This window comes from Sus scrofa, chromosome 9, assembly GCF_000003025.6.
Source record: "Sus scrofa isolate TJ Tabasco breed Duroc chromosome 9, Sscrofa11.1, whole genome shotgun sequence".
Lineage (NCBI taxonomy): Eukaryota > Metazoa > Chordata > Mammalia > Artiodactyla > Suidae > Sus > Sus scrofa.
In genome coordinates, this window is record NC_010451.4 from 126,572,494 (window position 1) to 126,595,172 (window position 22,679).

At 38.0% G+C, this 22,679-nt stretch overlaps 1 long non-coding RNA gene across 1 annotated transcript in view; it reads left to right on the plus strand.

Moving 5' to 3' along the window:
* LOC110262257 overlaps positions 10,374-22,679 on the plus strand; it is a 45,512-nt gene continuing 33,206 nt past the window's right edge. The window contains exon 1 of the long non-coding RNA XR_002347096.1: positions 10,374-11,505. This is a non-coding gene — a long non-coding RNA (uncharacterized LOC110262257). The remainder of the gene's footprint in view (positions 11,506-22,679) is intronic.

Consider the following 22,679-nt stretch of genomic DNA (forward strand, 5'->3'; position numbering starts at 1 on the left):
CTGAATTTATTTAGATAGGTTTTTTCAAAGATTGGAGCCTGTATTTGTTTCCTGTTGCCAGCAGCAACAAATTCCACAAAGTTAAAACAATGCAAATTTATTTTCTGGTGTTGTGGAGTTCAGAAGATCAAAAAAAATCTTAAAAGGCAAAAATCTAGGTTTCAGCAGGTCTGGTGCTTTCTGAAGGCTTCAGAGGAGACTCTGTTCCTTATCACTTCCTCTTCTAGAGGACCCCAGCGGTCTTTGGATGCATAACTTCCAACTCTGCTTTCAAGGTCACCCTGCCTTGTCCACTACGGTAGACAAATTCCCTCTGCCTTCCTACTACAAGGACTCTGTGATTACATTTAGGGTCCACTCATAATCCAGAAGAATCTCTCTATCTCATAATCCTTAATCACTTCTGCAAAGCCGCCTTTGCCATTTATAAGCTATGTATCCACAGGTTCTGGGGAACAGGACATGGACACCTTGGTGGGGGTGGGGGGAGCGACTCATTATTCAGCCTCCTACAGAGCCTGATGCATCTGAATTTAAATCCTGTCTCTCACAATGTTAAACCTTCTAAACCTTACATTGTACATGTCTAAATGGTGATAATAATGCTTATCTCTCACTAGGGTGATGTAAAATCTTTCAAAATTTTTTTTTTATTAAAATACAGTTGATGTACCATGTTCTGTCAATTTCTGCTATAGGTTGATATAAAATCAAGATGAGTAAAATAGATAAAGCATCGAGGACCCCATAGGCATTTAGTTAATGTTAGTTTTTTTTTTTTTTCCTGTTTCTTCTTCTAATATCTGAAAAGTTAAAGATTCAGTTTAAAGACAAGTGACTCTTTCAGCTTTATAAGTATTATAATACAAATGTGAAATACTAAAAATACTTCTGCTGACGTGATTATCACACGACAAAAATACTGGTTAATATCCAATCAAGGATCCAAGTCAGCCTGAAACTCTGATGTAATGCAACAGAGAGTGTATTAGTGTGTTTAGAGATGTACACCAATGGAATTAGAAGCTTAACTTAAATGTCATAATGAGGATTTTCTCCTTTCAATGTCTACTTTGATTTGTTTCAGAAAATCAGACCACTTCATGTTTGGAGGAAAGGGAATTAGAGGGAGAGGCATATCAACCTTCAAATGCTGGTATGGTTTTTATTTAGGTATGGAAAAATGAAAGCAATGATAATTTGTTTAACAAATATTAACTGAGCACCTCTGCTATATCAGGCGGTGGTGGCCAAGATGTTGACAACATAAAGGTGAAAAGCCATGGTTTCTACATCTAAATGGTTTCTAATCTAATGGAGAGGCAGAAAATAAATAGACAATTTCCATAAATTAGAATAAGAATTACAGTGGAAGCACAGGAGAAGAAGAAGTACTTAAGTTTCAGGAAGAATCCAGTAAGCTTAGAGTTTAGGTGGCCATTCCTGAGCCAACTCTTGAGGGAGAGGAAGGCATTTTGCAAGTGAATATGAGGATAGAGTATTCTAGGCAGAGGAAGCTGTATCTGGAAATGCATGAAGACTAGTAATATTACATGCTCACAGAACCATCACTAGCTTAATGTGGTAGGAGCAGACAGATATAGAAGTTTATCTTGAGAAACATCCCTGATGTTGAAATCAAGGATGAATTCAGGTTCATTTTGTATAGGTAACCCTGGATAACATAATATTCATTTACTCAACAAATATTCCTTGGGCAGCTACTGAATGTAAGAGATACAGAGTTTAGAGGAGTCAGTTCTTGCTAAGTTCTTACAAGCTAGTGTAAGAGCTTGTGATCCGTATATTCAAACTACAGATTTGAAGAAGTTGCAGTAAATGCAAGTGGCGATTTCTTGTGCTAAACCCTTATGAAAGCTGAGAGCCAAGAAAATGGGAATTCAAGCAGAACTTTCAAGCCCAGTTATTTTATTATCCAATAGTGATGATTAGCTCTTCACCGAAGATTTGCTTTCCCCTTTCAGAGTGAGGAGTAGTTACTGGGCAGTGGCTTCTTGGAAGTGGCCAGAGACTACGTTTCCCACTTCCTCTTATACTTCAGTGGGGACTTGATGGAGTCTGGCACACAGAACTTGTTGGCTGAGGTGGTAAAAAAGGCGGTATCTTTTTCTTTTTTTTTGTCTTTTTGCCTTTTCTAGGGCCACTCCCACGGCATATGGAGGTTTCCAGGCTAGGGGTCGAATCAGAGCTGTAGCCACCGGCCTACACCAGAGCCACAGCAACACGGGATCTGAGCCATGTCTGCAACCTATACCACAGCTCACAGCAACACTGGATCCCCAACCCATTGAGCAAGGCCAGGGATCGAACCCGCAACCTCATGGTTCCTAGTCGGATTGGTAAACCACTGAGCCATGATGGGAGCTCCAGGAGGTACCTTTTTCATTTTCTCTTTCTTTCCTCATCTTCCAAGTGGATTAAAACCCCTCTGTTTCTGAGGATTATAGAGGCACAAGATAAGACTTGGTTTTTGAATCACCACATGCAGGAGAGCTACTGCTCAACTAGAAACACTTTCATTGATTGATACAGTAATGAAACATAATATTATATTGTTTAAAATTATTGAGAATTTGGTATTTATTTGTTGCAGCAGCTTATATTACCCAAGTTGTCACATATGAAAGATTCTCTTAGGCAGCACAGCATGCTTCCCGGGGTTGAATCTTCATTGCATTGTGAGGAGCCAATGCTTTTACTTGACAAATCTAATGGTTAGACATAGATTCCTTTTATTAAGATAAAATCTGATTCAATCCTGTCATTTTTTAGCTATTATCTCTGGAGCAAGGCCAGATAAGAAAATGTATATGTGTTTGTGGTGGAGGGGCTTCCTTATTACATCATCATAGAGGGAAGAGGCAGATTTTAGAGGTCAGGTCAAGGTGGTAGGCATGTTACCTGGAAAGAGATTTAAGAAAAAAAATCAAGCTGAAGACGGTGTAATCAGAGGCAGAGGTGGTCTTGGGAAGGGCTATATAGAAGCTCAAAGTGAGCCCGTGAGCCTACAAAAGTCAAGAATACCCTCTTGGTGCTTAAAGACCATGAGGGCGGAGATTTCAACATCTAAATCCAATAAGGGTCACGAGGGGCTAAATGTATCTTTCCATGGATGGTGGTGGAATCAGACTGCATGAGACAGGACCAAGAGAAAATAATTTACTCCTCTCTTTATGTTCTTCATGAGTTTTATCTTCTCCAACCTAAGCAAACCCTACTTGCTCATGTTTTTCTTAGTCTATAAAATTATTTTTACTTTCCTCCGGATTCATTTAAAATTATTTTTACTTTCCTCTGTAGAATTGAATATAGTACCTCACATGTAACCAGTTTATTGCAGAGGTCAGTGAGGTGATGATTCTAATGTCTGAATGTTATGCATCTGGTGGATTGGAATTTAAAATAAAGTAGGTTGGGTTTGACTTCCCAGTTTGACCTACAAATGGGGTGCTTTTGGGTAAAATACTTATCTGAGCCTTAATTTCTACATTTCTAAAAGAAAAAAGCTCATGCTGTATCATATGACTTTTGCTGTGTTAACAAACCACTCAGAACTTAATGAATAAAACAATAACCATGTATAATTCCTCAAGAGACTGCAGGAGGGCTGGCTGAGCTTGGCTGGGCTCTGTCACATCTGAAGTCAGTAGCCTTGACTTGGCGTTGGTCTGATCTAGGATGACTTCAGCTGTGATGACTGACATGGTCTCTTATCTTCTAGAAGGCTCGTTTACACTTCCTTGTATGGTGACCAGCAGGGTTCCAAGACAGGGAAAATGGGAGCACACAAGGGCTTGTGAGACCTGGATTCACAACTGGAGTGACATTACTTTGCATTCTTTTGACCGAAGAAAATCCAGCCGAAATTCAAGGGGTGAAGATTCTATCACTTGATGGGGCAGCGGGGGAGGGGACGGGAAGGGCGAGTACAGAGTCACATTACAGTGGCTGTGGACAGAGGGAAGCCACGAAAGCCAATAATGCAACCAATTGACCCCAAATACCTTTCTCCAAGAGATTTAATCAGGAGTAAATAAAACATGCAGAAACCACCTAGCACCCAGTAGACCATCAATAAATTCTAGTGTTCCCCCTTTCATTCCTCTCCATTACTTCTTTTCTATTAGTGAAGTCTGAAAGTTTATTGGTTTTCTTAGCTAAGCTACATTATTATTTTTGGACTTGAAATAAATCCTGAATTATTTTGTTGGCATGTATCTGTCTTTCATATCCTATATTTATATGTTATATTTTTTGGTTCTCAATTTGAGGTTTAAAACTTACCCTTAAGTAAATTAAAATTTATTATGTGCATAGTAATGGTCCATAAATTGTGTAAGATGTTCTGCTTAATAGCGTGATGATTAGAGATGCACTCAGGAACAGATGGCCTGGGCTTGAATCTCAGCTGTGCCACTTAGTGTCTCTCTGACCTTGAGCAAGTTACCTAACCTTATTCTTTATAGAGTAGGAATAATAATAATATCTTTTATCATATGATTGTTGTGAGAATAAAATGATTTAATGGTTTCAAAGCCCTTAAAATGGTGCTTGGCATGTAGGAAACTCTATATGAGTAGTCATTAAATAAGTGAGTGAATAAATAATCTCTTCTTTCACCTTCACAGTTTCCTGTGATCTCAACTCTAACTCCAGACGTTGTTGAATGATTTTAGCACTTTCCCCTGAACACATAGGGAACCGATAGAAATAGTTATTAAATAAATGAATAAGTAAAAAGATCCCTAACTTGAAGATATTGCAGCAATACCCTATGTTGAATGGATATAACTACCAGATATTGATTGATTCAAGACTCTTCTCCCTGAGCCCTGTGTGACTTTAGAAGTCCTCTCAACACAGTATTCCAACAGCTTTTACTATTCATTCCAAGCAGATACCCAAGGAGCAAACTATTTTTCCTTCCCAGTCTCCTGGACTGGCTCTGACCATTCCAACCCTCAAGATAATTTTTTTTTAATTTTTTTATTTTCCCACTGTACAGCAAGGAGGTCAGGTTATCCTTACATGTATACATTACAATTACATTCCCCCCCCTTTCTTCTGTTGCAACATGAGTATCTAGACAAAGTTCTCAATGCTATTCAGCAGGATCTCCTTGTAAATCTATTCTAAGTTGTGTCTGATAAGCCCAAGCTCCTGCTCCCTCCCACTCAATTTTTTTTTAATCTATTATCTCCCAGCTTGATTCATCCACAAATTTGAAAATTTTGTTCTCATCTTATTTCTGCGTAAAAAATCTTTGAAGACTAACCACTAACCAAACTCTGCTACACTCCATGAGGACCCACATTCCATGCTGGCAAAATTGTGTCTTAACTATCTTGAGTGTTTGGATTGTTCAGTAAATTTATAAGCCACGCAGGTTAACTCTTATCATCTTAACCACAAGGATACTATGAGAAACTCTAAAGCTTTGCAGAAGGCTATTTCCATGGCATCTGTTGCACTTTTTAGATCACCAACTTAGCAGTTCTATCAATAAAGACAGTTTGAAATTACCTTATTCATAGTAAAATTTTCTATTAATTATTACTATTACAGTCCAATTTTTCACAAAAACATGCTTAAGATTTTTCTTCAGATGTTTGTCAAGGAGTGGCCTATATTTTATAGACTCCAACCTTTTTGCTCCAGTTATTCTTTAATTGATTAAAATATTTGGACAACATATTGTTCCTTTAAAATGGCTTCAAAATTACTATAGTTATACATATATATATATAGTAATAAATACAGATAATATTAAGAAGCAAAACAAACTTAAAAATATCACGGTATATATAAAAATGGAATATTATTCAGCCATTAAAAGAAGGAAATCTTGGAGTTCCCTTGTGGTATAGTAGGTTGGGCATCTGGCTTTGTCACTGCTGCAGCTCAGATGGCTGCTGTGGTGTGAGTTTGATCCCTGGCCTGGGAACTCCCACATGCTGCGTGTGCAGGCAAAAAAAGAAAAAAAATAAGAAGAAAATCCTGCCATTTGTGACAACATGGATGGATCTTGAGGGTGTTTTGCTGAGTGAAACGTTAGAGAAAGAAAAGTATTGCTTGATCTTGTTTAGATGTGGAATCTAATAAAACCAAACTTATAGAAACAGAGGTTTGTGGTTGTCAGGGACTGGGAGGTGGAGGATATAGGGATAAAGGGTCCAAACTTAAAGAAAATTTTTTTTTGTTATTAAAGCTGACTTACAACGTGCCAATTTATACTGTACAGCAAAGTGACCCAGTCATAAATATGTACACACACAATTCCTTTTCTTATATTATCTTCCATCATGGTCTATCCCAAGAGATTGGGTATAGCTCCTGTGCTATGCAGTAGGGCCTCATTGCTTACCCATTCTAAATGCAATGATTTGCATCCAGTCCATCCTACTCCCCCTGCTCTCCCTCAACCATAAGTCTGTTCTCTTTATGAGTCTGTATTTGTTTTGTGGTAGGTGCGTTTGTGCCATATTTTAAGTTCCACATATAAGTGATGTCATATTGTATGTGTCTTTCTCTTTCATACTTCACTTAGTATGAGAATCTCTAGTTGCATCCATGTTGCTGCAAATGCCATTATTTTGTCCCTTTTATGGCTGAGTAGTATTCCATTCTATACATATATATACCGCATCTTCTTAATTCATTCATCTGTTGATGGACATTTAGGTTGTTTCCATGTCTTGGCTATCGTGAACAGCGCTGCAATGAACATAGGGGCGTATGTATCTTTTTGAATTATAGTTAACTATGGTTTTGTCCAGACATATCCCCAGGAGTGGGATTATTGGATCATATGATAATTCCATATTTAGTTTTCTGGAGAAACTCCATACTGTTTTCCATAGCAGTTGTAACAATTTACATTCCCACGAAGGATACCAACTTGTAGTTTAAAGATGAATAAGTCCTGGAAATATAACATACAGCATGATGACTCTACTTAATAATATTAAGCCTTGTACTTGAAAGTTGCTGAGAGAGTAGAGCTTAAATGTTTTCACCACACACAAACACAAAGGAAACTATGTGAAGTGATAGATATGTTAACTAACCCTTTGTGGTAATTGTTTCACAATGTGTATATATGTGTATGTAATTATATGTACATGTACATATATATGGAAAAAATCACCCAAATTTCTAATATCCAGAGGAAACTGCTATTAATAGGGGTTTGCCTTTTCTTTCTCTTCCCTTCCTTTACCTCTTTTATGGGAGGATGCTATCCATACTCTTTTGTAGCTTTTTTCACTTCATCACTTATTAACATATTCCTATGTTATTGAATATTTTTTCACGACATCACTTTTGATGGTTGCATGTAGCTTTGTTGCATGAATGTAGCATAATTTAATTAGCAATCCTCTGTTTTCAATATTTCTATTATAAATGTTGCCTTTTAATTTTATTAGAATATATTACAAAAGTAGATTTGCTGAGTCAAAACATACACCGTTTTTAACTTTTTAATAAACTTGGCAAACTCTCCCCCTTCTTAAAAATTGTTGCTCTTCATCTTACCCATTATCTGTTCTGGGTATTAATAATTAAGTTTTTAGCAAATTTGATAGGTAAAACATTTTCTAATTGCTTTAATTTGCATTTATTTGAGTAATAGTGAGGATTAGCTTTCAAAAAACAAATATTGGCCCTTTTAATTTTCTCTTTTGTGAATTTCCCTTGTCTGATTTTTCCATTACTGTAATCAGGTTTTCTTACTTATTTGTACATGTGCTTATATTTTAGTGTCAGTGACTCCCTATCTGTCATATATGTTACCAAACTGGTGTTCAACTTGCCATCTGTTTTTAATTTTGTTGGTACACATGCAATTTAAATTGTGCGTGATCAAACCTAGCTATGACTTTTTTAGAGTTTTATTGAGGAATAGTTGATTCACAATGTTGTGATGATTTCTGCTGTACAACAGTGATTCAGTTATGCATGTACATACATCCATTCTTTATTAGATTATTTTCCCAGATAGATTATCACAGAATATTGGGTAGAGTTCCCTGTTAGCTATAAAAAAATTATTGTCTTGAAAAAATTATTGTCTTTCATGTTATCTTCCAGGAATTTTGTGTAATTGAATATTTATACCTCCTAGAATTGATTTTTGGGTAGTATAGGAGCCAGGATCTCACTGGATTGGTTTCTGTTCCCATTCTTGCACATTCTTGTCAGTGAGATCAGTCATGCTCAGGTAGCTCCTGAGTTGAAAATGCTGTTGTTTTGACTGCTGTAGCATCTACAGTGCACATATCAGTGAAGCCAGAGGAACATTCTGATAGAATTTGTACTTGCTCAGTTCTCATCTTATTTTCTTCTGCATTCTCATCAGGGCTCTTTTTTTCATTGAGATAACCACTTCCTTCCCTCTTCTCTTAAGTTCACTTTAGTGAGCTCAGTGGGTGCTACAAACTGACTAATTTAAGTTTAAAAAATCTAGCCTGGCCCACAGGCATTCCTTTCTATTATAAAGGCCTTCATATTTTTATTATTGTAGTGCAACAGCATCTGTAAGCTGTGCATTCTATATGTGAAATGGATCATAAGATGGAGACAGTTTATCATTAGCTCCCAAACCCTAGATATCTTTTTGTCTCTAAAGAGGCAGCATGTAGGTGAAGACTCTTGCAAATACATGGTGAATCAGTAAGCAGTTGTGATATGATGGAATCTGCCACTGATTCTTGATGTAAAATTGTCCAAAGGAAAGGAACTAACATTTATTGAGAACCAGATACTCTACAGACATTTACATAATCAAGTCCAAACTATAGTTTTGTTGAGGTTATGTGTTAGCACTCTGCTTTTCAGAAGAAGCTAAGGGATCAATCAATTTGCCTGAAGTCATGTAGCTGGTACACAGTGGAGCTGGGATTGAAATGGAGCTCTAAAACATTTAGGCCACTCAGGATTGTTCTACCTTTATAATAGTTAACTAATCAACTGAACTCTTGGCTCAAGAATATACCTTCAATGCCAAAATCAAGTAGCAAATGGATGTGGTGTTGGATAATCTATGTCTGTATCCCTGGCCTCCTAAGACACCCAAAGTGGGAACACAGTTGTTTTGTGATGCCTTCCTCTGAACCTAGTTTAATGATGGTCAGTAAGACTCAGGAATCTAAGTGCTCCAGTACTTCTTTCTTATGTAGTGTAAAAATTTCTGATAAAATTGAATTGATATTTGCTAACCACAGATTTATAGTCCTTGAACCGTGGACCTGAACAGATCATCTAATAATCTCATTTATAATTTTTCACACACATACTGCTCTAATGGGAAAAAAAAATTATTGACCTTACCAAGTCATTGCAAGACATACTTCTTGGATGAGACAGTAATGAGGCAATGTCTGGTTCCTGTTAAGGGTTATAAATAAATGATTCATAACTCAAACAAAAGTATAGATTTTATCATAAGCCTCATTACTACCCAATGCCTTGTTAGTAGAACTTGCTTTGAGAAACATGAAATGCAACCTTTCTTTAGGCCTTGTTTTAATTGTCACTTGACTCCTTCCTGACGGTTTAGAATCCAACCTATTTTAAAATGGCTAGAGAAGGAGGAACATTACTCACCATTGAAAAGACTTGCAAAATGTGTCCAAAGTTCACGTTGGGAAGGGACCAATGTGTTGTTTTATCTGTTCTTAGTTTTGTTTTGTTTGTTTGTTTGTTTTTTTCTCTTTGGTCTTTTTGTCTTTTCCAGGGCTGCACCCGCTGCATATGGAGGTTCTCAGGCTAGGGATCTAATCGGAGCTGTAGCCACTGGCCTACACCAGAGCCACAGCAACACGGGATCCGAGCTGTGTCTGCAACTTACACCACAGTACACAGCAATGCCGGATCTTGAACCCACTGAGCGAGGCCAGGGATCGAACCTCAACCTCATGGTTCCTAGTCGGATTCGTTAACCACTGAACCATGACGGGAACTGCCTCTGTTCATAGTTATATAGTTTGAATTTCAAGTGCAGTATTAAAAGTGGTCAAGTGTCAACAACCATCACTGTTTCTGGGAAAGTGATGTAAGATTTCAAATCTAAGTGTTGCAAACATTCTTTCTTTCTTGTTCACCTTAATCTGTTTTCCCTTCCTGTGGAAACCAGCTTTTGTTTTGAAATCTGACGTAGTCATAGATTGTTGCAAAGGAAAATAGGAGAAAACAAATATTGTTTTATTTATTTTTTTGTCTCTTTAGGACCACACCCACGGCACATGGAGGTTCCCAGGCTAGGGATCCAATTGGAGCTGTAGCTGCAGGCCTACACCACAGCCACAGCAATGCAAGACCCAAGCCAGCTTTTGCAACCTACACCACAGCTCACGGCAGCACCGGATCCATAACCCACTGAACGAGGCCGGGGATTGAACCTGTGTCCTCATGGATGCTACAAGGGTTTGTTAAATGCTGAGTCGCGATGGGAACTGCCCAAATATTGTTTTAAAATATTGCTTATATGCATGAGTATAATGTGTGTATTATTTTTAAGCCAGGTTTTTTTTTTTGTTTTGTTTTACTTATTTGGAAAAATAAACTCTATGCCACACTGCATTGCCTGCTAGTATTTTATAGAGCCATGTATAAGGGTCAATTACTTTGGTGGGGAGGTAGGTGGAAAATAAGAATCTCATGCAAAAGACGTATATAAAATGACATAAAATGAAACTTACTTATCAATAAGGGGCTGAGGGGAATCCTGTATGCAGAGTCAGGCAATCTGTGTAAATCAGAGGTGGTTGTGTTGGATTTCACTTTGAAATGTTCCATGATAGGAAGTGGACTTGGGAGAGGAAGGAAGGAAGGACTTCCAGAGCTTCAGTGTGGAACCGTGAACAATGAACAGGAACAAGTACTCTGGACAAGACTGTGTGATGTCCTGCCCTGCAGAAGGACGGCTATGGGCAGAGGGGGCATGTGCATGAACCTGAGGATGTGACCTTGGCACCCTGTCTGGTTTTGGCAGGGAGTACGCTTAGTTAAGTGCCACCTCATTTCTGCCTAGATTCATCCTTGCTTGTTTCTTTAAAGACTGTGAGGTCTAGTCAGGGATCTATTCTCTGTTGGTGGAAGTGACTGGAACCAGAGACGCAGGTGAGATCATCTGGGAAATGAATGTAAGTGGAGAAAAAGGAGAAAGTCCCAGAGCATCGCAAAGTTCAGGGACCGAGTGGAAAAACAGGAGCCTAAAAGTCAAAAAAAAAAAAAAAAAAAAAAGAAGAAAAGAAAGGTCCAGTGATGTAAGAATAAAATTTGGAGAGTAGGTGACCCTAAGGCCAAGAGAGGAACGTGTTTCAGGAAGTAAGGAGTTGGTCAATAAAGCTAAATATTGCTCAAAGTCTCAGTAAGATGGAGGCACAGATGTGTCCTCTGGGTTTGGCAACGTGGGGTTGTTGGTAACCTTGATGAGAAAATGGAAATATCAGGAACTTGGACTGGTGAAGATGGGACTGAGAGGTAAGAAAGTGGAGACCAGAGATATAGTTACTCTTTTGAGGTTTTTGCTGTAAAGAGAAGGAAAGAAATGTGAAAATTAGAGCATACATTGAATCAAGGGAGGGTGATTTTTCCCTTTTTAAAATTAAAGTGTAGTTGATTTACAGTGTTGTGCCAATTTCTACTGTACAGCAAAGTGTATATTATACTTTGCATACAAAGTATATGTATATATTTTGCTGTATAATATATATAATATATATATTCTATATATTTAATTCCTTTACTTATATTATTTTCCATTATGGTCTATTTCAAGAGACTGGACGTAGTTTCCTGTGCTGTACAGTAGGACCTTATTGCTTATCCATTCTAAATGTAATACTTTGCATCTACCAACCCCAGCTGTTGGTCCACTCACTCCCTCCCCTCTTTCCTTTGGCAACCACAAGTCTGTTCTTTGTGAATCTGTTTGTGTTTTGTAGATAGGTTCATTTGTACCATATGATTCCACATATAAGGGATATCATATGGTATTTGCCTTTCCTTCTGACTTTCTTCACTTAGTATGAGAATCTCTAGTTGCATCCATGTTGCTGTAAATGGGATTGTTTCATTCCTTTTAATGGCTGAGTAATATTCTGTTGCATATATGTACATATTCTTAATGTATTCATTCATCAATGGACATTTAGGTTGTTCGCATGTCTTGGCTATTGTAAATAGTGCTGCTATGAACATAGGGGTGTGTGGATATTTTCGAATTATTGTTTTGTCTGGATATAGGCCCAGGAGTGGGATTGCTGGATCATATGGTTGTTCTATATTCAATGTTCTGAGGAACCTCCATACTGTTCTTCATAGTGGTTGTACCAATTTATAGTCCCACCAACAGTGTAGGAAGGTTCTGGGTCAAGGGAGGGTGATTTTTAAGATCAGATATCTAGATCAGATGAGACTGATTCAGAAGAGTGGGAAGAATGGATGATGTGGTAGAGAGAGGGCATAACTGCAAGGTAATGAGAGGAGATCCCAGTGAAGCAGGTGGGCTTTTTTAGAAAAAATGACACATCTACCTTAGTAGTGGTGGGAAAGAAGGTAGAAAGAATAGGTGAAGAAGATAGATCTACAGCAAGACAAAGGAGCTCCACTTAAATTACTTCTAATTTCTTAGGAAAATATGAGATAGGATCATGGATCAGGTGATGTTTGAGGAGAGAGGAAGAAGTATGAAATAGTCGTGAGTGCTGGAAAGCAATTGTTCTGGGAAAGTGTAAGTGGAGTCAGTGTTAGGAAGTGTCAGGTATCCCTTTGTGACTCTAAGTCATGAATTTATTGTGGAACTAATTAGGAGTATTAAATGGTTTTCTTTATCAAACTTCAGTTACTGGAATATAGCCAGAGTCAAGTTTAAGCAGACTTGAGGATGTTCCAGGTAAGTAGGAAGGAGGGAGAGAGGGGGGAGAATCCAAAAAGGAATTTGCATGGAGAACAATGAGGACGGGAAGGGAGAAGGGCTGAGAAAAAAGTCATTGTTAAGTGGGGAAGTGACCAGAACATTGGTGTACGTGCCCTATAAGGAGGTGAAAGTGAGTGAATTGTAGTCGGATGGTATGGGCTTCAAATGAGCTGGATTTTTTTTCTTCTTCTTTTTAGTCCTACACTCGTGGCATGTGGAGGTTCCCAGGCTAGGGGTTTAATTGGAGCTATAGCTGCCGGCCTATGCCATAGCCACAGCAACACAGGGTCCAAGCGGCATCTGTGACCTACAGCACAGCTCACGGCAATGCCAGATCCTTGACCCAATGAGCAAGGCCAGGGATCGAACCTGCAACCTCATGGTTCCTAGTTGGATTCATTTCTGCTGCGCCATGATGGGAACTCCTGAGCTGGATGTTTTAAAGAAGGCAAGGCAAATTGAAGCTTTTGAAGTAGCACTGGAAGCTAGAAGGACATCAACCAGGATCTGAAGTCTATTGGCTGGGAAAAAAAAAAGCAAACTTTGCTTGTTTTACTTGTGTCTCTAGGAAGAACAAGATTTCAGTTAGAGAAAGAAGGTGAAAGAACCATTCAGAGGAAGGGGAGACAGACTAGGGGTCCCATATGGTCCAGGGAAGAAGAGGGTATGGAAGGATGGAGAGGGTGGACATAGGACTGTGAGATCCAGATTGGAGCGAAATGGATGGATGGATGAATGAATGGGTGTTGGAGTTCTGAGATTGGTTGAGTATAAAGGGAGATAAGGTGTGAGAGGTTACTCTTGATGGCCCCTTAATGGAAAGGATCTGGAAGTCTCATAACTGGAAGGAACAGGGAAATGCAGATAACAGATACTGTATAGGCTTCCTTGGGTTTTTGGACTCACTTGGGGTCCTCAGTACCAGCAACTAGCTGCATGCCCTAGTTTTGCATGGGCAATATCTTGTCTGGCCCTCACTTTTTTCATGTATAAGGTGAGTCACTTCCAGGGTTCATGTACTGTTTTTATTTTCTGAAATGGCCCCTTCTTCCTTGCCAGGCTATTGAAATCCTAGCCATTTAAGAATTCTCTCAGAATCCACCTCTACCATTAGGTTCTTCTTAGTTTAATCACCCATTTCAACCAGATTTGACCTCTCTGTTCTCAGAATCACTGTAACACTGTCTGAAGTGGCAGTTATCAGCCTTCTAAATAATATAGTTATTTGTGTTTATCTCTCATCCTTGTCAAAAACTCCATGAGAACCCAAGGATGCATTTTTTTTTTTTTTTTTTTTTTTTGTTCAAGGAGATGCTAAGTAAGTGACTTTCAAATGAACCAGTAAAGCATTCTTCTGGAAGACAAAGAAAAATGAAGTAACAGACTATTCAAAAAAGCAAAATGTACTTCTATGATACTTCAGATTTGCATGAGACGTTTAGATACGTTGAAAATGCAAATTCACTAGGTCTAACATCTGTTCGTATGCACAAACTTGAAGCAATTGCAGCTACAGTAAAGCTACTGACAGAGGCTTAAGGAATCCTGTCATATTAAGTGGAAAATAGCAGAGGAAGAAGGAAGAGGTGGAAATTCATATATTTAAAGACTGTTGAAACTATAAGGAAAACAAACCCAAAGAAATAATGTAATTCCAAGGCTTTAAAAATGTAGAATTTGTACTAATATTCAAGAGGTGAAGAATTTCTCTTGGCTAATGGTTGCCTAAAAATATATCTTTTTGGGAAAGTGAATTAGTTATTGATCTGTGAAATTGTATGACATGATTTGGAATGTGATGTTGCTTTGTGTGTTAAGCAAAGTATTTTTTTTAATTTATAGGTTACGTTTTAAAAATTGAAATATAATTGACAGTTAAAAATACTATATGTTTAAGGCATACGATTTGATGATTTAATATACATGTATATTTAAAAATAATCACTATGATTAAGCTAATTAACACATCCATCAATAACAGACTACCTTTAAACCAGGGTCAAATCTACCCTTTTTTGGGGGGGGATAAAGTTTAATACTGATGAAAATAGCATTGGACTCTGTAATTTTAATACAATTTTTAAAGCTTACATTCTATTTATAGTTATTACAAAATATTGTAAGTGGGGTATTTTATTAGCTGCATTTAAAAAATTGTTTTATAATAGTATAGTTGATTTATAATGTTCCTTCAGTTTCTGCTATATAGGATTGTGAGCAAGTCTCACACACACACATTCTTTTTTCATATTATCTTCCATCACTTTTTAACCTAAGAGGTAGGACATGGTCCCCCGTGTTGTACAGTAGACCTGTTTGCTTATCCATTCTAAAAGTAATAGTTTGCATCTTCCAACCCCAAACTCCCTGGCCATCCTTCACCCTTCCCCTTCCTCCCAGGCAATCACAAGTCTGCTGTCCATGTCTGTGATCTGTCTCTGTTTTGTGGATAGGATCATTTGTGCCATATTTTAGATTCCACATCTAAGTGATATCATATGGTATTTGTCTTTCACTTTCTGTCTTATTTCACTTAGTATGAGAATCTCTAGGTGCATCCATGTTGCTGCAAATAACTTTATTTTGTCCTTTTTTTGTGGCTGAGTAGTATTTCGTTGCATATATGTGCAACATCTTTTTAATCCATTCATCTGTTGATGGACATTTGGGTTGTTTCCATGTCTTGGCTATTGTGACTTGTGCTGCAATGAACATAGGGGTGCGTGTATCTTTTTGAATTATAGTTTTGTCCAGATATAGGCCCAGGAGTGGGATTGCTGGGTCATATATTTAGTTCTATATTTAGTTTTCTGAGGAACCTCCATACTGTTTCCCTTAGTGGTTGTACCAATTGACTTTCCCACCAACAGTGAAGGAGGGTTCCCTTCTCTCCACACCCTTTCCATTACTCATTATTTGTTGCTTTATTGATAATGGCCATTCTGACTGGTGTGAGCAATAACCTCCTTGTAGTTTTGCATTTCTCTAATATTTAGTGATGCTATAGCTGCATTTTTTGAATCAACCATTGAGTGTATGATCTGACAGAAGTACATTCTTTATGTACATGTTGGGGCCCGTGGGACAGAATATTAGGAATTGGAAGTGCTGGGAAATTCCAGAGGTTTATGTTATGCAACAATTCTGACACCACCACTAATGTAACCATTGCTGCTACCACCACCAAAAATAGTAACAAAAATTTTCTGAGCTCTTGCTATGTGTCAGTCTCTATTCCACAGCTTTACATGTTGTGCCAATAAGGATTCAACCAGAGACACAGAACCAGTAGGAGATAATATATCAAGAGATTTATTTTTGAAAGGAATCGCCATACACAATTGTGGGGGTTCATAGGCTAGGTTCTTCAGAAGGACACACGGGAACTCTTGGGCATGAGCTCAAGCTATATTCCACAAACACAACATCTTCCTTCACTGGGATGGCTCAACTCTGCTTTTAAGGCCTTTCAACTGATTGGACCAGGCCTATTCAGATTATCGAGGGTAATCTCCCTTTCTTAAAATCACTTGATTATGGATTTTATCACATCCTCAAAATTACCTTCAGAGCAACATTTAGATTAATTAATATTTGCTTGGAATAACTGGGCACTGTAGCCCAGCCAAATTGACAGATAAAACGTGTATTATCTGATTTAACCCTCAAAAGGATCCCTTCACACAAATGACCAATCTAGGAGCAAGGGTTCGATCCCAGGCATTGATGTAGGGTCCAGGGACTATGCACAATGCTGGAGTGCATTGTAGGAAAGCAACTAAAGCCATACAGTTTCTCCTCTGAAACATCTCCTGGGACAGGCTCCTTGTATTTCCTAGAGAGCAATCTGTGCCTTATAACTAGGATTGGTGACTCCCAGGCTGTCACATGGAGGATATTATCCAGCACCGAAGTAATGGTGATAAAAACAACTTAAATTCATTAGCTTCCTGGAGAATTGCTTAGTCCCTTACCTTTCATTCAATGGGAAACAAAGCAGTTTGTCGTCCTGTTCACCCCTTGATAGATTTTACTAAGACCAGGAGTGTAAAAATTGGTATTGAGACAGGTATTAAGCTTAAGTTAGAACTTAAGTGATGACTATAGGGGGTTTATTTTAATCTAAATCTTTCTTAGCTGTCATAAGAAAGAGCAGATCATCGGATAGGAAGAATAGAACAGGATGGAACTGTAAACAGAATTGTGATCAGAAAGGGCCGTCTAGTACCTGGACTGTGGATGGGGGTGGATGGTGTGTTGTCGTGACCATCTCTGCTTGAGCCTCTGGCTGCCTGTGAGCCCTGGGAGTCCTGGTGGAGAGGCTAAGACTGGCTGGTGTCGGGGTGGATCCAACAGAACCTGTAAGTAGGTTTTGGAAAGTACTGTTGTTTTCTAGTCCAGGGTCTTGCTGAGCCTGGGATCTGTCATCCCTGAGCTTTCCTGTGACCACCCTGTTTCTCTCTTCCAGATCCCCTGGTGATTGGATTTTACCTCTCACCAGTCAGAATGGCCATTATCAATAAGGCAACAAATAATGAGCACTGGAGAGGGTGTGGAGAGAAGGGAACCCTCCTTCACTGTTGGTGGGAAAGTCAATTGGTACAACCACTAAGGAAAACAGTATGGAGGTTCCTCAGAAAACTAAATATAGAACTAAATATATGACCCAGCAATCCCACTGTGAGAGAATAAATTTCTGTTGTTTTTAAAGTGCCAAGTTCATGGTACTTTGTTATGGCAGCCATAGGAAACTAACATAGCCTCCTAACTTTTTCTTCAGAAGACTCCTAATATCTCATCTGAAGTCCTCTCTGAAAAAAAGAAAGAATCCCTAATAGCAGTTCTGCACCTCACCCAGGGCTCTATTTACTTGATCTTCAGAAGAAAGCTCAAATGTTTTTTTAGTTTGTGGTATCATATCTACTCTCAGTCTGTTATAAGCTTAAGAATGGAAAAGAAGTATTCATTTGCTTTGTGAAATAGCCAACATAAGGCTCTATAGATGCTGTTTGAATGATAATGTATAGAAGACTTTAATGGAGACAGAATTATGAGAATAATGGTGTGTGGCCTTTAAATCAATGCCTGTTTTATTACTGGGACTCAAAAGACCAGTCTCCTTTTCTTATTGTTGCTACTGATTCCTGGCTCTGTTATTTATGCGAATGGAAAGGCATCTATTGCTCATCAGCTGTAGCTCTTTTAGATTAATGGCTCATTTAGCATTACAGTTCTTGCTACTGAAGGCCTTGAATTAGTTTTTAGGCCAATGACCTAGTGATGATAATAATAATAGCAACAACAATAATAATGTAAAAATGGGCTTTATACCATTTTATGTCATTTGTCACCACAGTAACCTGTGACGGAAGTATGCCTGTAGATGAGAAAACTGAGATTCAACGCATTGAAGGAACTTACCCAAGGTCACAGCTAGTAAAGAGCAGAGCTGTATGCTTCATAATGTCGGGCTGCAGTGTTTTAATCTAAATCATTCAATCTCATTCGATAAGGATCACAGATCAGTGTCTCATATACAGCCCAGGCACTTCGGCTCTCTCCATCCTGAAAAATTGTCCCCCCTTGCTCCACCCTGTTTTCATCCTCACTTTCCAAAAAGGCTAAAGCACACTTTCGTGTCTCTCTGAGACCTAAATCAGGTTCCAGGCACAAGGTCTAGGGAGGCTTGGGAATATGATATAATTTGTAGTAACCAGTTCACGCCTCCTCTCACCCTCCTTTTCTCAACTCTGCTTATATCTCTTTCCCTGAGGACTTGTATATATCAGTGTACTTTATGATCCTACTTGAATTTTTCTACAGCTGAATTTAGAGCCAGAGGAAGTCTCAAAACTACCTAGTCCAACCACTTGCTTTGACAGATGAGAAAGGCCACATTAAAAATATATATAGTAAACTTTTTAAAAAAGAACTATGAGAATAAAAAGTTAAAAAAAATCTTTCCTTTTGCATTAACACAGGGATTTGGGATTAGAATGGCTTGCTTGTCCAGTTGTTAAAGTTAAAATGGCAAGTACAAAGTAAGCAAGGTTATTTTTGACATTCAGAGTTTTATGATTATCAGAACAATCTTTTTTTGCAGATAAATGCATTTTATTACAACAGATAGAGTGTACTTAGAGCCTTTCACTTATCAAGCTTGCCTGAAACTCGTAGGCATACTTAAGACTTAGATATTTTGAACAGCTAATTTGTACACCAAATACTTGGCTAGAGTCTTAATTCCTAGAGAAGATAGGTTCATTTGAATTTCCAGTTTAGGATATAATTTCATCTTTTTGGTTTAAAATGTCTTAATTGATAAAATCTGTGATAATTTGGCTTTTCTGTACTCCTAAATGAAAGAATTTAGAAGAGAAGGAAAAGTCAAAGTGTATGTGTTCCTATATGTGAGACAACATTAAAAAGCAATTCATTTTAACAGAAACATTGAGAATTTACAGTGTCAGTAAATAAGACATGTTGTTTTCCTCAAGTCCAGATTTGATAAATGACTTGGCTTCATCCATTACTCTGTGTGACTACTCCCCTAACATGAATTCTGTCTTACAAGAAGGGAGCCACTGATTTATTGTATATTTAGAGTGCTTTAATATGTATACAGAAAGTCATGTAAAAGAATGCTAACTGTAAATGCTAGGAAATTGCCCAAGTGCTTATTAATAAGGATCTGGTTAAATATATTATGAATACAAAATGAAACATTCCATTAAAAATGTAGTAGCTATACGTGTGTGTGTGCGTGTGTAATCCTCAAGACATTTTAAGTGAGAGATGAAAGATGGAAAATAGTATGTCCAAAACACTGCTATTTGTGTTTTTAATTAAAAATTTCTTTTCATTTTGAAATAATCTTATATTTATAAACAGTTGCAAAAATGCTATCAGAATTCCTATTTATCCTAGCCTAGTTTCCCCTAAAGTTTAACACCTTATGTAACAACTGCAATGAAATGAGCAAAACTAGGAAATTAATTCTGATGCAGTTCTATTAACTGAACTGCAGACTTTTTGCAAATTTTTTTTCCAATTGTCTCACCGCTGTCTTTTCGTCTGCTTTGATCTGGGGCAGCACCTCTGTTTCATCAGTCTTTGCCTTTCATGACTTTGGTCCTTTTGAAGAGCATTCATCAGATATTTTCTAGAATGTTCCTCAACTGGGTCTTTCTAATGTTTTGTTTTTTGTTCTTTTTCCCCTAATGTTTTCTTATGATTTGACTCAGGTTACAATTTTTTTTTTTTTTTTTTTTTTTTTGGCCAGAATATCATAGAAGTGATGTGTACTTGACAGTACATATCGAGTCACGTTTTTTTACCGGAGATGTCAACTTAATCACTTGGTTAAGGTGGAGTCTTCCAGGGTTCTCCATGGTAAAGTTATTATATTTTACCTTTTAAATTAATATATATCTTATGAGGAGCTGAGTCTATGTAAATATCCTATTACTCATTGTACTTTCCTGTCTACTAATTTGAGTGTCCATTAATGATTTTTGCCTGAACCAACTATTACTGTGACGTTTTTACTTTTTGTGTTTTAAAAAGTGATGTACACACCTAGGCCTGTGTCTGCATAGACTGTCTTGGGAATGACATATCAAAAACTGCAAAAAATGATTAGCTGTGGGGAGGGGAATTGGGGAAGAGTGTAGCTAGACAGCCAAGTCAGAGAGATTTTACCGTGTAACTTGTTATGCAGTGTGAATATACCAGGTTCATATGCTGTGATTTAGTGAGGGATAGTGGTGGGATGAAATCTGTTGATTTAAAAGTAAAATCTTTTTTTTTTTTTTGACACAAGAAAGCCTTTTTCTATCAAATTAATACATTTCTGATAAAAATTACTGGAAGAAAAGTATTATTCTACTTCACAAAAAAGGATTTTGCTATTCCCTTAAATACAAGTCAGAGACTATTTTGTAGTGTTATCTGAAAGCACAGTTCCTTGGGTTTGTGATCCAGAACTGTAGCTAGCCAGTTAATTTTATCTTTAAAATATAAACGGGAGTTCCCGTCGTGGCGCAGTGGTTAATGAATCCTATTAGGAACCATGAGGTTGCGGGTTCGGTCCCTGCCCTTGCTCAGTGGGTTAACAATCCGGCGTTGCCGTGAGCTGTGGTGTAGGTTGCAGATGCGGCTCGGATCCCGCGTTGCTGTGGCTCTGGCGTAGGCCGTTGGCTACAGCTCTGATTCGACCCCTAGCCTGGGAACCTCCATATGCCGCGGGAGCGGCCCAAGAAATAGCAACAACAACAACAAGAACAACAACAACAAAAAAAGACAAAGGACAAAAAAATAAATAAATAAAATAAAATATAAACGGCATTAAAAATTTACTTGTTGCAACTTGTGATAGATTTTTAAACAAGGTATGCGTTGTAAAATCTGTCTCTTGGCATAAACATTCATTCTAAAGAAACAATAGTTCTGCAACAGAGTGTGTGTGTGCTCCTATTTTTAAGAAAAGTCATGCTGAACAAGAGTTTTAGAATTTTATTTGAAATGTTCTGATATACTTTTCACAATTAAGAAAAAAATATTTGCTAGAAAGTTCTAGATCTCACAATGTTTTTTTTTTTTTATCAATGATTACAATCATTATTCTGAGAGAAGTTTTTGAATCATTCAGAGTGCTTTGGAAGTACTGACTCTTCTTGAGCTCTGTTGGTCAAATATGCTGTGTCTATACCACTTGGAAATAACTGATAGGATGCCAGTCTTCCCAGTTTGTGAGCACAATGGGTCACATTTACTTCTTTTTTTTTTTTTTTTTTTTGTCTTTTTAGGGCCATTCCCATGGCACAAGCCTGGGAACCTCCATATGCCGCGCTCAGTGGGCACTGTCTGATGCAGTAGCCACTAGCCATATGTGGCCATTGAACACTTAAAATGTAGCTCGTATAACTGGGAAAATAGCAATTTAACTTCATTTAATTTTAATTAAAATTTAAATGGTCACATGTGACTAGTGGTTACTATACCAGAGAGCACACGTGGAAAGCATAGTTTCTGGAATCTGATTGTTGCCAGCTGTGTGATCTTGATTAAGCCTAATTTTCCTCATTTGTTGGATGGAAGTAATTATGTACCTACTTCATGGGCTTGGTTTGAAGATTAAATGATATATGTGGAACACAATGCTTGCTTTATGAAAAGGGCCCAATAACACTTAGCTGCTGTTTATTATACAGCTTACCATGGCTCCAGTCCTTTTATTCACAGGAGTGTTTCATCTTTCTTGGTGATTACCTGCTGTAAGTATTTGTACGGTTCCCTTTAGTGCATGTTGTAGCCAAGAATTAATGCTTTTAATGCTTCTTTGCTACCACCTTGCTGATGGGGGTGGGAGACGAAGTTAATGAATGTTTCTTGGTGAACTGACCCACCTGCAGGTCTTTACATCGTATTTGCTTTGTGGTTCCCTCTGACCCTAATGTAGATGTGCCCAGGTGTCCATGGTGAGAAAAAGGTCATATTCCTTCTCCACATCAGGCTCAGGCAGAAGAATCCCCAAAGAAGGGTATCGAGCCCCCAGTGAGCACTTTAACGCAACAGCTCTTTCAGTTTATACACAGACACTTTCTCCAAGGCACTTAATTGGAGGGTAATATTTGACAAGCTCTGGCAGCCTCTGCATACTGTGTCTGTGACACTATGCCTGGTGAATATGAAACCCTCATCTGCCATATGGTGAAGTTCCACTTGGAAAGTCTGT